This window comes from Marmota flaviventris, chromosome 10 (assembly GCF_047511675.1).
Source record: "Marmota flaviventris isolate mMarFla1 chromosome 10, mMarFla1.hap1, whole genome shotgun sequence".
NCBI lineage: Eukaryota > Metazoa > Chordata > Mammalia > Rodentia > Sciuridae > Marmota > Marmota flaviventris.
In genome coordinates, this window is record NC_092507.1 from 756,277 (window position 1) to 768,397 (window position 12,121).

General features: G+C 46.4%; 1 protein-coding gene across 4 annotated transcripts in view; it reads right to left on the reverse strand.

Moving 5' to 3' along the window:
- Gnb1 (G protein subunit beta 1) overlaps positions 1–11,653 on the reverse strand; it is a 71,014-nt gene extending 59,361 nt beyond the window's left edge. For 3 of the 4 annotated variants that reach the window (XM_027947678.2, XM_027947679.2, XM_027947682.2), the window contains exon 1: positions 11,502–11,653. The gene's annotated coding sequence lies outside the window, so the exon portion shown is untranslated. The remainder of the gene's footprint in view (positions 1–11,501) is intronic. The other variant, XM_027947676.2, reaches the window with a different exon arrangement.
- Between the last annotated feature and the right edge of the window lie 468 nt (positions 11,654–12,121).

Consider the following 12,121-nt stretch of genomic DNA (forward strand, 5'->3'; position numbering starts at 1 on the left):
AAAGACTAGTGTCCTAAGGACAACAGAGATTGTCAGAGAGAAGGCTGTGTAAAAAGCGGCATAAAACTAGAGTGATGCATCTAGGAGCCATTCAACAAAGATTGCTACCAATAAAGAGGGTAAGAGAAGGCCAGGGGGCTGGCTCAATGACAGCACATGCTTGCATGCATGAGGCTCTAGATTCAGGGTGCAGGTGTCTTCCCTGAAAACTTCTGAGTATGCCTTGTCCACACTTTGATTTCTGATTTACATCCTCTAGAACTGTGAGACAGTAAATTTGTTCATTTAAGCTACCCAGTGTGTGATAATTAGTTACAGAACCTGTAGGAAGCAAATATTGTACCAACCTAAAGCCCAGCAGAATCCCTGGAGACCTCAACTAAGTAACAGCTACACCCAGGACAGGAACCAAAGGCCAGGAAGGAGTGGGGAAGCATATCAAGAAAGGAGGACGTGTCAAAGGAGTCAGAAGCCATCAGCAGTAGCTGTGGAAGCTAACATTGTCAGGCCTACTAAGCATGAGGTTCCATGTTTTATTTGCACCATCTCATTTAATCCTCACAATGCCTGAGACATGAGAAAACTGAGGTAGAAGTAGCAGAACTGGCGTGTTCAACAGATGGACATGGCCCATCCAAATAAAAAGGGTTGAGGTGTAGCTCAGTGACACAGGACCGCCGGGTTCAACCCCCTAGTACTGCAATATAAATATAGAAAGACACAGTATGTAACAAAGAAGATCAAAATCTAAAAATCTACATTACAATATGATCCAAACTCTATAAACATGCATGATCAAACAAAAAACTAAAAATAAATAAATAAAAACAATCTTATAAAGTTATTTTCTTACAAGATACATAGGTTTTCCCTTTGAGTTCTCCAATAAACACAGTAAATACTTTTATTTTATTCTTTTTGAGATAGGGTCTCAAGCTTATAAGCTCAACTGACCCTTCTGCCTCAGTCTCCCAAATAAGTGGGACTACAGGTGTGCACCACCATATCCAGCCAAATGTTTACATTATTAAAATGCAAAGATCAAAGACAAAAATGAAGACAACAGGAACAAGATCCCCAAAGAATGAGTACAGTACAGATGGTAGAGGAAATATATAGGTGGTGGAAACAGAATGCCTAACTTTAAAAGAGAAAAGAGTAGTAGCTAGAAATGATATCAGGACTGTCAAGTTGCACAATACCTGTCGTCTCTGAAGGTAGAACAGAAGCCACTGAAGGAAACACTTCAGATAAAATTGTTAATAAACTTCCAAGCGGACTGCACCCCACTTTATAATACAAGAAGGCAAACAGACCACTTCTGAAATAAAGAACAGAGACAAGTTCCTGCCAGGAGGTCCACAGTGTCATACTCAGAGCAGACTCCAGGGGCAGGCAGCCCACAGCCCAGGTTCAGACACAGGTTCCGCTTACACCTGGCCAGTGACCCTGTCTCCCTGCACATCTGTGAAATGAGGTTACTGACAGCATGTGACTCGGTGAGGCAAGGACCTTACCATTATCAGCACCCAACAACTGCATACTGAGAGCAACAGCAAAACCAAACTCATCAACATGTGGCAGGACTCAACAAAAACATGCCACAGCACTGGCACCACCACCAGGCAAAACCCAGTTCAGGGTGTTGGGTAGAGGGATTGGAAGCCAGGCTCAGAGGAATTTATTTCAACAAAAAATTAAAGTACCTCTCCCAACATAATTTCATCCAAATCTATGCCACACCGGAATGTATATCAATTTTGCAGGACTCACTTCAATTGCCAGAATAGCTGATTTGAGCCTCCGTGTGCCTGGACCTCTTTCCCCAGGTTCCTGATCTGTTCTCCCACCTGCTGCACTCCATGCTCCAAGGTCTCAATCACCCTTTTTAATGTGAGGATGCCAGCAGCCCCAGTGGCCTGCTTACAGTCTTGTCCCCCAACAGGGCAGGGTGACTGCTGTTACTGCCCCTCAGCAGCCCCTCTCTGGCCCAGCTCAGCCCTGAACCCACATCTTACTGAAGACCTTCATCTCTTCCCCTTCGCAGCTACCTTCCTCTAAGCATTCCCATCTAAAACCAGTGTAGACCACAGATTTCCTCACCTACCCCGTCTACACAGCTTTCCTCACCTGCACCCTAACCCCTCAGCTTCAAACTCTCCTCAGCCCACACCACTCATTTGCTCTCAGGAGCCCCACAACTGCCAAGGGCTCTATCTATTCCCAGTGTGCCCCTTCTGACCATGCCCTGGGCTCTGAGAAGGCTGCCATGGGCTGTGTACATGCTGGTGCTCTCCCAGCTTTTCTGGTCACTGCTTTGCAAGCTCCATGACCTCTGCACATCACTCAGTGCTGTCTCTGGGTTGTTCTCCTTCTCCCCAGGAAAAGGCACAATCCTAGTGTTGTCCATGGGTGCCTGTCCCCTGGGAAGGGCCTCCAGCCCCTACAGGAAACCTGGGTCAGGCCTCTGATGTGCTCTGGGTTCAACCTCAGATGAGCACTGCTCAGACACCTTGGTCTCAGGCCCCTACAATCCCAATTGCTGAGAATCCCAAGGGCTTTGTTAGATCTACCAGGACTTATTAAGTAAGAAATCAAGACTGAGAAATTTTTAAATGTTTATTAAGTCACTTGGAAGTTAGAAGCCTATTACATGTTCCCAACAGTAACTTTTGTTTGTGTGTGTGTATGTGTGTGGGGAGGTGCTGGGGATTGAACCCAGGGCCTTGTGCATGTGAGGCAAGCACTCTACCAACCAAGCTATATTCCCAGCCCCCAACAGGAACATTTTTATGGAGGAAAAAAAAAAAACTATTTTCGCCCCATGCAGTGGCGCACCTGAAATTCCAGCTACCTGGGAGGTTGAGAGCAGGAGGATCACCAGCTCAAGGTCAGCCTGGGCAACTTAACAAGACCTGTCTCAAATTTTTTAATTTTAAAAAAGGGTAGGCATGGGGCAGGGGTTGTGGCTCAGTGGTAGAGCGCTCGCCTAGCACATGTGAGGCCCTGGGTTCGATCCTCAGCACCACATAAAAATAAATAAAATAAAGGTATTGTGTCCAACTACAACTTAAAAAAAAAAAAGATTTAAAAGAAGAAGAGGAGGAAGAGGAGAAGCAAGAAGAGACTGGAGCTCTTTAAAAAAAAAAGGGCTAGGGATGCAGCTCAGTGGTAGAGTGCTTATTCAGTACAGAATACAAAAGGGCCTGGGTTCAATAATACCCAGTACTATACGGAAAAAGTAACTATTTTCTAAGAAAAAGTATGTGGTAAGAACCTGTATTTTGGACTGGAGATGTAGCTCGGAGGTAGAGCACTTGTCTAGCATGTGTGAGGCCCAGGGTTGAATCTCCAATGTCACAAAAATAAAGAACAAAATTATATTAACCATATTTTACTCTTTAGCACAGAGAAGAGCCAGATGCCTCTACCTCTTGTATGCAGTTACAATGCATCCTTTTGGCTAACATCTAGGAGAAAACTCAACCTCAGTTGAGTTGGAAGAGAGAAGTCTTTTCAAATAAATGTGATAGTCTTCTTTGGTACTAGACTGAAACAACAAATGGTCAGGTTTTTTAGTTATGGTTTTGGGGGGGTTTTCAGTATTTGGGATTGAATTAGTGACCTCCACACACTCTCTGCCACTGAGCTGTCACCAGCATTTTTTTTTTTTTTTTTTTTTTGAGATGGGGTCTAAGTTGCCCAGGCTGGACTTGCATTTTGACCCCCTACCTCAGCTCCCTTAGTAGATGGGACTATAGGTATAGTTGCAGACAGTTTCTTAAAGGGTAGTTCTGATGTGGAACTCAATTAAATTTTCGAAGTTTTATCCAACTTCATTAATTTTACTCCATTCTTCTGTTCTGAATGGATCATTTACCCATCTGTGGTTTGTCACACCATGCAGAGACCATTTGGAAAATGTGAGCTGAGAACCATCGACACATTTCGTTACATAATATTGAAAACACTACATCCACATCACCACTGATCTCTTAAGAAAAGTCTAAATACTGGAAAGCTCATGGTTTTCTGAAAATCTAATTTTTTGTTTGAAAGTTCCTATTTTATTACTGTCAACATAATTTTAAGTATCTGGTTCACTTTGCTCTTTTTTTGGTACTGAGGATTTAACCCAGGGACGCTTTACCCCTGAGCTACATCCCTAGCCCTTTTTAAAACTTTTTGAGATAAGGTCTCACTAAGTCTCTGAGGCTGGCTTTAAACTCTCAATTCTCCTGCCTCAGCCTCCCAAGGTGCTGGGATTATAGGCATGCACCACCAGCCCAAGCCATCACTTTGTTAGTTTTCAAGAAAATATCTGGGGCTGGGGATATGGCTCAGCAGTAGCGCACTCGCCTGGCACGTGCGGGGCACTGGGTTAGATCCTCAGCACCACATAAAAATAAAATAAAAATGTTGTGTCCACCGAAAACTAAAAAAAAAAAATTAAATTAAATTAAAAATAAATAAATAAATTCTCTCTCTAAAAAAGAAGAAAAAGAAAATATCTGCCAGAACCCATATCTAAATAGCCACTCTTCTTTAACTCAACCCCAAAACCAAGCACAATCACCTCCTCTGCATCTTTATGCCTACTTCTCATTGGGATATAGAATAACAATGATATGGGTACTCAAAGCTTACGTTACCAAATCAATTTCTGCTTCTTTAGCAAGGACATTTGATTAACCGGGTTTTTAAAAAAATATTTTTTAGTTGCTAATGGAATTTTTACTTTATTTATTTATATGTGTTGCTGAGGATCGAACCCAGGGCCTCCCACATGCCAGGCAAGCGCTCTAACACTGAGTCACAACCCCAGTCCCTAACCGGATTTTTTAAACTGCAGGTCAAGAGGTGAAGAGTATTTATTTGAGCACTGTGACAATGACTGTGACCACTAGTGTAGTATCACAGCCTTGATTTGTATAAGAAGCTAGCAGTTCCACCCACCATTCGTGTAAATGCCAACAAAGCAAAAAGTCAAATGTCTTAATCGTTACAGATACAGTTTTGATCTAATAAAGTCCTGAAAAGGTTTCAGGCACAGACCGGACTGAGACCCGCTGCTCTGATTGCTGCTCCCAGGACTTAGAGCATGATCTAAATACTGATAACACCCAAAGGCCTCCTGCTTCCAGGCCTCTGAAGTCACTAATTCAACAAATATTTGGGGTGCATCTTGCTTTAGGGGCTGGTGATGCTACAGTGAGCCCAACTGCCTACCTCCAAGGTGCTTACAACTAGTGAGGGGTCAACATTAGTCTACAAAAACAGTGAGATGTGGAAATTAGGAGGTCAGAGGATGCTGTGAGCATGAGCTACTCACAAAGCCTGATAGAAGGGAGGGAGTGAACTAGTCGTCCAGGCCAGAGGACTCCTGTACCCATGACACAGAACATGAGGACACATGTGCCTCAAACCTAGCATGCACAAGCTGAACTCATTATGTGCCCCACAAAAGTACTGCCACCCAGACATCCAGGACAGAAACCTGGACTGACACCTTCTTTACCGTACCCCCTCCCATGCAACCACAAGGCCTCCTTTCCACACCAGCCAAAGTCCCTACCAGTCCTCCTACCTGCTCTGAGCACACTCAAGGCTTAAGTACAGGTAAAGATCCCCATCAAGTCAATCTCCTTAAAACCCTTCAAAGGCCTCCAGGAGCCACCCAGATAATTTTTTTTTTTAAATCAAGATTCTGATCCCTCTCTGTGGAATTGCCATTCCTGTGTAAGTCATGCTCTTATGCTCTTGTTCAATGAATAAATAATTAATGAGCACCTATTATATACTTGACACTGTTCTGGCAGCCTGGAGACACCACAGGTGAAGGAAACCAACTGGCAGCTGCATGAAAACCACTCACACCATCTACCTGCCTGCCAGACAAACCCCAATAATCAGGTCTTGACTTTTTTGGGGGCAGTACTGGAGTCAAAACCAGGGCATACCAGGCAAGTGCTCTACCACCAAACTATGTATTATCACCAGTCCTTGATTTAAAACTTTTTTCAAAGAAATCTTCACCAAACTCTAGATCAGGTCAGGTGTCCCCAAGACCCATTACCCTTCCTTGTCCCTGCTGATCACACACCCAACTAAACTATAAACTCAAAAAGGTCCTGGACTTTGCCTGCTTTACAATTTTTATCCTCAGTAACCAACAGAGAAAGCGGTGAGTAAATATTTGAAAGCCAAGATTCATTCAGCATTTGGGGGGTAAGGTCCCCTAAAAATAAACTTTGCCAGTTTTCAAAATGAAGTACCAGTTCAACATTATCCTATCAAGGCAAAGAAAGTCTTTCAGAAGAGTAAATAATGTGAGTGAAGATTTGGGAGAAATGGTAAACAAGTGATAGCATTTGAAAAGTCAGCTGATGTGTGCTTGACACCCTAATATTCCTCTAGCCAGGCACGGTGGTGCACACCTGGATCCCAGCAACTCCAGGCTGACACAGGAAGATCACAAGTTCAAGGCCAATTTAGCAAGATTTATCCAATTTAGCAAGACCCCAAGCAGCTTATCGAGACCTGGTCTCAAAATAAAAAAATAAAAAGAGCTGTGGATGTGGCTCAACTGTAAAGTACCCCAAATTCCACTCCCATGTGAAAACCACAAATTTTGTGTGTGGGGGTGGGGTTATATTCCTCTAGAACCAAGAGGAAGAACAACCCAATCTCTCAATAAGTTGTCTTCTAACAATGTGACCTAACACTATCAGAGTTAAGTATTTTACAAAGTGAGCCCCTAACAATAGAATGACCCACTCTCACAGACTGCACGGAGAGCTTTCCACACTTGTTTGATACTCAGACCAACCGCATGATAAGCTGTTGTGTGCCCTTCCAGACCAGGAAACACCAGACGTACCAGCACCACTAGTGAAGTGACAGAGCTGGGTTCTAACTCAGTGCCAGCTCTTTTGAGAAATGAGTGAATTCCTCTCCCTCCCTAGAATTTAGGAACTATTTCAAAATTCCTATGACAAATATTTTGAAACCTACTGCAGAGGCTTTGACACGCATCAATTTGAAAGTATCCAGTACTTTTAAAGCTGTATCAACTACAACAGTGGGACAAGTGGTTGAGAATCTGTAATCCTCACAAGGAATTTGGTTTTATTTTGTTCGCAGAATTAGGGATGGAACTTAGGACCTCAAATGTCCTGAGGATATCCTCTCCCACTGAGCTACATCTCTAACCCAGGGGGAACGCCTTAGGACTGAGTCAGAAGACAACCACAGACACAGACAGGAGGAACAGACAAGCATATGGTCCACCATACTTAGGGTCCCACGCTAACAGGCTAGAGAAGCCTGTTAATAAATGCATTAAGTTTAGACAACTAATTATTAATTTATAATAATCTATTATCAACAGCAAAATGAGTTCAATCGAATAACCCTAAGGATTACCTTAGATAATCTTTTCTTTTATATTAGTAAGCTTTTAGGAATGATTCTCTCAGAATTCTAATTTAGAAGATTTAATAAATCCTTGAAAAAAAAAAAGGAAGCAACTGTGCTTTATAAAATGGAAACCTTATCCATCACTGGAAGCCAGTAGTAGTTCTAGTGACCACCATGGCTCCTGTAGGGCAGCACTGCCAAGAGCACAAGGCTAAATGGTTAGTGTCCCCGATTACCCACCAGCCAGCTCCAATGTCTGCAGATTTTACCTCTGAAACGAGAGATGTGCAACCAAATGCAAAGCTTTGAAAAGGTGTGGTCCTCTACACCTGGTGCAGAACAGGGAACGTGACACTGCATCTCCCCACATATACATCTACACACACTCCTCACAGTCCACAAGAACTGCTCTTTGTTCACTGTTGAATGTTTCAGATTTGTAAATTATTTCTCTGCTTTATTACAATTTAATTTGTTCTTGCCAGGGGTTGTGGCACTTGCCTATAATCCCAGCAACTCGGAAGGCAGGAGGATCACAAGTTCCAGGCCAGCTTGGGCAACTTAGCAAGACACTGTCTCAATAAAAGGGCTGGAGATATAGCTCAAAGGCAGAGCACTTACCTAGCATAAACAATGCTCTGGGTTTGAAAAATAAGTAAAAACTAAATAATATATCTCCTTTTATCTTCATTCTACGTTCACTGGAACTGTTCACGTCATAATTTCTCCAACCACTCTCATTATCAAATGCAAACCTCAGCAACATAGCAAGGCCCTGAGCAACTTAGCAAGATCCTGTCCCAAAGTTTTAAAAAGGGGTTGGAGAGGTAGCTCAGTGGTACAACACCCCTAGGTTAAATTCCCAGTACCAAAAAAATAAAGATAAATGCAAACCTAAAGTTAGACTTTTTTTTAAAAGATAGACACAATATATTTATTTATTTACTTACTTATTTATTTTATGTGGTACGAGGATGGATGGAACCCAGTGCCTCACATATGCAAAGACAAGTGCTCCACAGCTGAGCTATAACCCTAGCTCCATGAAGTTAGACTTCTTTAAATATATTTTTCTTTTTAGTTGTAGATGGACACAATACCTTTACTTAATTATTTACTTTTATATGGTGGTGAGGATCAAATCCAATGCCTTACGCCTGTGCTAGGCAAGTGCTCTACCACTAAGCTACAACCCCAGCCGCCCTGAAGTTAGAATTTAAAACAGGGTTAAGATTCTAAAAATTTTTGTTCCATGTCTTATGAGACTTACACTAAACAGGAGTTTCAAAAAAATATGGTATGCCATATGGTCAAGCCCAGATAATAAAATTGAGAATATCTATTACTAATCCACTAATGCTAAAGCCAAAGTCCACAGACAGTAAGAATTTAATCCAATTTTGAGACTGACATGAGCCAAATCTCGGGCAGAGAAAAACAATCCAATGAAGAAACTATAATAAATGCCAATACTGCACTGCTAAAACAAAATCAATATTATTCATCAAAGTAACTATTAGCAACAAAACCAAATGATGTTAGTAAGTCTAGAGATACCAGGAAGACCTTCTACATCCCTTTCTCAAAGCTATATATATATATATATATATACCTTTCCCAATAAAATGAATGGATAACACATTTTTTTTTTTTAGTAAAGCAAAAGGTAACAAAGCTTTCATACCTGAGAGCATACCACCTTTTTCAAGAAATTAACTATACCCTCATGAAATCAATTTTGCAAGTGTTCAATAATTCTACCTGGATGACCCAAGCTTAGAAACTACTCTTCTAGGCATAAAAAAGACTTAAAAGACATTTACTCTTTAAAAATAAAAAAGGTGGGCTGGGGGTGTAGCTCAGTGGTAGAGCGCTTGCCTAGCATGTGTGAAGCCCTGGGTTCGATTCTCAGCACCACATATAACTAAGTAAAATAAAGGTCCATTGATAACTTAAAAAATAAAAATAAAAAAGGCAACACACTATTCTGTAGCTTTTTAAATCTGAGGAAACTTATTTCAGCTCCCCTACCCCAAAATCAGAAATAACTAAGGCTGTCAAATAGAGAAAACCTTTTTTTAAAGTGCAACTAACAGGCACTTGGCTTAAGACTGGTCTGAAGAGATAAAGATAGCTTTCTGTAAACTCAGGTATTACACAAAAGGAGCTGTTTTTGTCCAGTAGATGTTCATGTAAGACAGCGTCAATTCTGAGTCAAAGCTGCAAGTTCAAAGAATCTTCTGTATAAGGACACCCTGGAAACAGCCTCACAGAAGATGAAAGGCGGTCCTGACATAGCCTGAGGCCAGGCAGCCCAGCATGGGCAGGACAAAGCAAGCTAACAGGGGCCCAGTAGTGGAGGACAGTGCAGGCTAACTGGGAGAGGTCCAGGCTTAACCAGAGAACTTGACTTTGACTTTCCAGACTCTTGCCTTCTGAGAAAGACTTGTAGCACTTGCAGCACCTGTGAACACACAAGGCAGGACAGCCTCTCCCTCACAGAACCCTGAACCTCCCGGCTGCATTCCATTTCTGGACAGCACCAATTGTCAGAAAGGTCAGTCTTGTGTTAAATCAAGCCAGAAGCTGCCACTCGATTCTGCTCTCTGGAGGCTCACAGATCTGTGTGACCATCCAGGGCACCAGTTCCATTCCTGGTCACACACCCAATGTCAGTAAGGAAGCAAAAAGGGAACTGCTTATTCACTTTCTTTTTGCAATATGTACCTTCCGGAAGAATTCAGAAAAGGCTATCTTAGCATGAAAACTAAAAATCTAGTTCCAACCTAAAAGCCCCTCCCCCCAAAATATAGTGTCAAATCAGAAAATAACTTGTGGTATTGATGAGAAACCTCATCAAAAACAATGCTTGCTCAAGAGACTTTACACAGTCTCTAAAGTGGATCTGAATTTTTCACAAAACTAATACTTCCATTTATTTGCTAGTCATGAAAGATAATCTACATATTTTCTTAATCTCCCATGTGGCCCTGCAGGCCTGTAATGGGAGGCTGAGGCAGGAGAATCCCAAATTCCAGGCCAGACGGGGCAACTTAGTCCCTATCTCAGAGTAAAACCGCTGGAGAGGTAGCTCAGTGGTGGAGCGCTGGCCTAGCAAGGACCTGGGTCCAATTCCCTAAAAGTGGGGGTGGGGAGCCAATCTCATAAGCAATTGTTGACCATCTAGTATTATCTGAGATTCCTGCTGTCAGACAACAATGTAAAACGCAGAGAACCCCAATGTCCCCCAAACTGACACTACACTACTTGCCCCGGAGACCAGTACCAAACTCTGGGGCTTGTAAATGCCCGACTCCCCTTCCTAAAATAAAAATTCTCGCATCGCTGCTTTTCTGCGGGGAGGGAATGTCAAAGCCATAACTAGAGAGCGTCCCCGCAGATGAAGAAGCGCGTCAAGCTGATGCCACTTCTGAACCTTAACCCTGCCGTTCGGAGGACCCGAAAAATGCCTAAATGCCTCGACGGGTCAAGCCCCGGTGTCAGTTCACGGCGGAAGCCAGGAGGCCGCGGGGAGCGAAGCGGGTCTGCCGGGCGGCTCGGCCACGCCGGGGGCCGTCCGACCCGCCGCCGTCCCCGCCGGTCCTCCGCGCCGCGGGCCGGGCCTTTGTCTTCCGGCGGCCCGCGGGCGGCGCGCATCGCCATCTTGTCTCGGGGCCGCTCTCGGCGCCCATTCATTCGCGGGCGCCGGGGCCCGGGCAGCGGATGGGACCCGGGCCCCGCGGCGGGCAGGGCCGGAGCCGGCGGGGAGGGCGCGGCCGGGGTCCCGCCGCCGCGCCCGCCCCGCGGGGCTCCGCAGCCGCCGTCCGCCCCGCAGGAAGGCGCGTCCCGGCGGCCTTTGTTCCGCCGCGCGCCCCGCGCCCCGCGCAGGCCCGCCCGCCGCCCCGGCCTCCTCGCGGGGCCGCCGCCCGCCCGCCGCGCAGGATGCGCCCGCCCGCCCGCCGGGGGTCGCCGGCCGCGCCAGCCCCACCCGGACAGGCCAGGGAGCCGTGGCGGCGGGCGAGCCCGGCGGGCGGGTCCGGAGCTGCGGGCAGGGCAGGGCCGGGCCCCGCGGCCGCGCTCACCTCGCCCTCGCCCGGCCTGACGCGCCCACGCCGCCGCCTGGTCGTCGCGCTCGCGGCCCGCGGGCAGAGCCGGCGAGGCTGGTCGGGTCCGCCGCGGTGCTCCCGTCCCGGCCCGCTGCCCTCGCCGCCCGCGCCCGCCGCCGCCGCCGTCCGCCCCTCAGACGCCTCCAGCCATCGGGATGGGCGCGGCGGCCCCTGCCCGCATCCTCGGGAAACCCCACGCCGCGTCACCGCGCACGGCGGGCATGCGCACGCCCGCGCTTCCTCCCGCCCGCACGTGCACGAGCGGCTTAAAGGGGCAGCGTCCTGCCCGCGACGGCCGTAGGCCCCGAACGGGAACCCCCCGGGAAAACCACTCCCGCGACGCCGGCAGCCGCGGGCCCTAGGCCTGCTGGACCCTGGGAGGTAGCTCGGTTCCTGTGCGGAGCCGCCTGGGCCGGCGGACGGTGATCCTGTGGGGAGGCCGGCGGATGGGCGCCAGGTCCCACCTCCGAGGCTGGGCGCGGGGACGCGGCCAGGAGGGTCGGAAGGCGCCTGGAGCCCAGGCCAAGGAAGGGGTGGACGGTGCGCGGGGGAGCGGGAACGCGAAACCCAGGGGCGCAGGAAGGCGGTCAGGAAGG